We start from the raw sequence: 5,254 nt of genomic DNA on the forward strand, positions 1-5,254 counted from the left end.
GCCCCGGGAGACACAGAATCTGAAACAAGCTCCAGGGTCTGAGCTGTCAGCACAGAGCCTGACACGGGGCTTGAACTCACACACCGTGAGATTGTGACCTGAGCCGAAGTCAGATGCTTAACAGACTGAGCCACCCAGGCACCCCTGTGGCTTTCTTTCCTTGTAGTGCCTTCGTCTAGTTTGGTTTTAGAGTAGTGCCTGTCTCATAGGAGGAGTGAGGAAATATTCCCATTGTTTCTATCCTTTGAAGGAGACTATAAAGACTTGGTGTCATTTCTTCCTTAAATGTTTGGTAGAATGCACCAGTGAACCTATCTGGGCCTGTTTTCCAAGATTATAATTACTGATTCACTCCTTTAATAGATATAGGCCTATTCAGCTAATCTATTTCTTCTTGTGTGAGTTTTGGAAGATTGTATCTTTTAAGGAATTGATCCACTGCGTCTAGATTATCAGATTTGCGGGCAAAAAGTTGTTCAGGGTATTCTTTTTTTATCTTAATTTCCATGGGATCTGTAGTGAATATCATTTCTGAGATTAGTAATTTGTGCTTCACTTATTCTTTGTTCCCATGTTAATCTCTGACTCTGTTTCTACCTTTGGTAGTTTTAACTAAGCATTTTATAGGACTCCATTTCCTCTCCTTTCTTAGCATATCAGTTATGCTTTTTAATTTTTTTTACCTGTTTTAGTGGTCTCCCTAGCATCTGCAATTATACATTTACAACAAATCCAAGTCCAGTATCAAATATACCGCACAAGGTGGTGTGAGTACCTTAAAATAACAAAATAATCCTAATTCCTCCCTTTTACCTTTTCTGATATTGCTGTCATTCATTTCACTTATACACAGGCATACATAGGCATATACACTCATAAGATATATACACAAGTATACGTAATTGAATACATTGTTGCTATTATCTTGAGCAAACTGTTATCTGTTAGATGAATTAAGAATAAGAAAACTAAGAAATAAAAGTAAAATAATCTTACACCATACACAAAAATCAACTGAAAAATGTATTAGGGGTCCCTGGGTGGCTCAGTTGGTTGAGCATCCAACTTTGGCTCAGGTCATGATCTCATGGTTCATGGGTCTGAGCCCCGCATCGGGCTCTGTGCTGACAGCTCAGAGTCTGGATCCTGCTTCAGATTCTGGGTCTCCCTCTCTCTCTGCCCCTCCCCCACTTGCATCTCGTGCACAAGCTCTCTTTCTCTCTCAAAAATAAACATTAAAAAAAAATTAGATCGATTCTCAGCCTTTTGGCTAAGATCAAGTGTAAAAAAGAAAATTGGGTGTGCCTGGGTGCCTCAGTCAGTAGGGCATCCGACTTCAGCTCAGGTCATGATCTAGTGGTCCATGAGTTCGAGCCCCGTGTCAGGCTCTGAGAGCCTGCTTCAGATTCTGTGTCTCCCTATTTCTCTCTGCCCCTCCCTTGCTCGGGCTCTCTCTCAAAAATAAAATAAATCTTAAAAAAAAATTTTTTTACATGTATTAAAGACTTGGATATAAGACCTGAAACTACAAAACTCCTAGAAGAAAAACAGAAGGGGTAAGCTCCTTGATATCAATCTTGGTGAGGATTTTTTAGATTTGACACCAAAAGCAAAGGCAACAAAAGTAAAAATCAACAAATGCGACTACATGAAATGAAAAAGCTGCTTACAGCAAAGGAAGCCACCGATAAAATGAAAAGACAACCTACGGGATGAGAGAAAATATTTGCAAATCATATATCTGATAAAGGGTTAATATCCAAAATACATAAGGGACCCCTACAGCCCAACAGAAGAAAACCCAGTCTGATTAAAAATGAGCAGAAGATCTGAAGAGACATTTTTCCAAAGAAGACAAACAAGTGGCCAACAGGTACCTGAAAAAGCGCTCAACGTAACTCGTCATCGGAGAAACGCAAATTAAAACCACAGTGAGAGAGCATCTCACATCTTTTAGAATGGCTTTTATCAAAACAATAAATAACACTTGTCGGCGAAGATGTGGAGAGAAAGGAAGCCTTGTGGACCGGTGCTGGGAATGCAAATTGGTGCAGCCAGTCTGAAAAACTGTATGGTGGTACCTCAAACAATTAAAAACCGAGTTACCATATAATCCAGCAATCCCACTTCTGGGGATACATCCAAAGGAAATGAACTTCCTCTCTTGAAGGGATCCCTGCACACTGATAATGTTCATTGCAGCATAACTCATGATAGCCAGAACGTAGGAACAACCTGTGTGTCCACTGACGGAAGAACACACAATGGAATATAATTCAGCCACAAAGAAGGAAATCCTGCCTAAAGACGTTATGCTAAGTGAAATAAGTCAGACAGGGAAAGACAAATACCACATGAGCTCACTTACATGTGGAATTAAAAAGAACACCCCGAAACCCCCATAAACTCAAAGATACAGAAAACAGATTGGCGACTGCAAGAAGCAGGGGGCTGGGGCGGGGAGTGAAATGGGTGAAGGGGGTCAAAAGGTTCAAAGCCCAGTTACAACATGACGAAGTCCGGAGGCTGTAATGTACAGCATGGTGACTATAGTTAACAATACTGTATCATTTATTTGAAAGTTGCTAAAAGAATACATGTTTTGTAAAAAATATTTATGTATCTAAGTAATCTCTACAGCCAATATGGGTTTTGAAGTCATGACCCCAAGATCAAGAATTGCAGGCTCTACTGACTGAGCCCGCCAGGCGCCCCTAAGAATGTATCTTTAAAGTTCTCATCATGAGGAAAAAAATGGGTTTACTATGTGTGGAGATGAACGTCAGACTCAACATACAAAGGTGATCATTTTCCCATGTACATATATGTATACATCTACATTTATAATTATTATGCTAATACAGTGTTGTATGTCAACTGTATCTCAATAAAAAAATTTTGTTAACTTAAAAAAGTTAAAGTAGAAAGGAAAAGTAAGACCTTTGTTGGAATTTAGATTCCAGAAGAGGTAGCTGGATAGGTTAATAGAAAGCTATACTGTTGCATCCCGGTATTATACCCCTGAAACTAACATACCACTGTATGTTAACCACGCTGGAATTAAAACAAACGAAATGAGGGGCGCCTGGGTGGCTTGGTCGGTTAAGCATCCGACTTTCGCTTAGGTCATGATCTCACGGTTCGTGGGTTCGAGCCCCGCGTCGGGCTCTGTGCTGACTGCCCGCTCAGCGCCTGGAGNGGGTAAAGCTGTCAAAGAAGCACACTCCAGATTGTTCCTCGGCCCATGATCAGGCCTCAGCCTCTTTGGCCCGAGTGTCTCACGTGTGACTCATTAGCACAGCACGTGTATCGCTTATCCACACCCGTTTTGGTGGTTTGGTGGGATGTATCTGCAGCGTTTGCCAAAGACCCTGACTTCCAACTTGGCAAAAATGAATGTACTCAGACATTCTGAATTTTGCCTTGGGGCAGACCAGCTTGGAAGTTTCTCCTGGACTAATATATACACATGTTTTAAAGCAAGAGTGGGAGCGTAAAGCATAACCTAATTCTCTTTCCTACAGAGATTCTATGTTATTTAAAATCTATTTTTACACCCGTTAGCATCCTGCTTTCTGGCCAAATACTTGGCCTGCACGTCCGACCTTGAAGAGGCTGGAGCAGATCGCAGCATACTAATGAAGAGAATCCCAAAGAGTTTGCAAAGCCTGCTTGCTTCTCGCTCCTCCGCTCCCACGATTCATCTCCAGCTGGGAAGATAGAGAGTTTCAGTTCAGGTGGGATAAATGTTCTGAAAGGCTGTGCCCAGAGGAATGAGCAAATAGGAAAGGTTTCCCAGCTCCTTGAGTGTTTCAGAAAACGTTCCAGGGTCGCCTGGGTGGCTCAGTCGGTTAAGCGTCCGACTTCGGCTCAGGGTGTGATCTTGCAGCTCGTGAGTTCAAACCCCGCGTTGGGCTCTGTGGGAGAGCTCAGAGCCCGGAGCCTGCTACAGAGCCTGTGTCTCCCTCGCTCTCTGCCCCTCCTCCACTCATGCTCTGTTTCTCTCAAAAATGAAAAATGTTAAGAAAAACAAATTTTTTTAATTCCAGAGTAAGCAGTCTTGCCAAGATATGTAAAGAAAATGTTTAAAAACAACAAATTACCCGTCATGTTTGAATTTGACACTATCATGTAAGAAAGCTAGAAGCTGTTAGTGTTTTGTTCAGGAAGGAAATAAACTACTTAACCTCTCCGTACTATCTTGAACAACGACATTGCATTAAAACAACCAAACCTTAGTTAAAAACATTAAACAGACAGATAGTTTGGGGCACCTGTCAGGCTCAGTCGGTAGAGGATGTGGCTTTTGATCTTGGGGTTGTGAGTTTGAGCCCCATGTTGGGTGGACAGATTATAAATAAATAAATAACCAAATTTTGAAGTGAAAAAAATACAATGTACTTATTTTACCTTGACTGATTTCTTCTATGATGTGAATCCACGTTTCTGACTTGTATCATTTTCCTTCTCCCCGAATTTGTTATCATTTCCTGCAAGGCAACAACTTTCCTCAATTTTTTAAAATTTATTTTTAAATGTTTGTTTACTTTTGAGAGAGACAGAGAGTAAGCAGGGGAGGGGTAGAGAGAGAGGGAGACAGAATCTGATGCAGACTCCAGGCTCTGAGCTGTCAGCACGGAGCGCGACACAGGGCTCAAACCCATAAACCTCGAGACCATCACCTGGAGACCAACCCTGAGATGATCTCAGACACTTAACTGACTGAGCCGCTCAGGCGCCCCAACTCTCCTCAATTTTTATTTGAGAAAGTCTCTATTTCTCCTTCATGCTTGAAAGATAATTTCACCAGGTATAGAATTCTAAGCTGGTGGGATTTTTCCCTCAACACTGAAAAATTTCATTCTACTCACCTTGCTTGCCTGCTTTCTGAGACGCTTACCTCTATAGGTAAGGTGTTTTTGTCCTCTGACTTCTTTCTGGATTTTTTTCTTTATCTTTGATTTTCTGTCATTTGACAATGATGTGCCAAAGTGCAGTTCTCTTTTGTTTCTGGCACTTATCCTGCTTGGTGTTCTCTGAGCCTTCTGGGTCTGGGCTTTGGTGTCTGACATACACATGATGGAAATCCTCTGTCATTATTGTTGCAAATAGTTCTTCTGTTCCTTTCCTTCTCCTTCTGGTCTTCCCATCACGTGTATCTAACACGTTTTGTAGTTCTTCCACAGTCCTCGGATAGTATGTTCTAGAATTTTTATTGTTTTTCCCAGACTTTGTTCTCTGCTTTTTGGTGTTC

The sequence above is a fragment of the Crocuta crocuta genome, unplaced genomic scaffold (genome assembly GCF_008692635.1).
Source record: "Crocuta crocuta isolate KB4526 unplaced genomic scaffold, BGI_CrCroc_1.0 scaffold593, whole genome shotgun sequence".
Taxonomy (NCBI): Eukaryota; Metazoa; Chordata; class Mammalia; order Carnivora; family Hyaenidae; genus Crocuta; species Crocuta crocuta.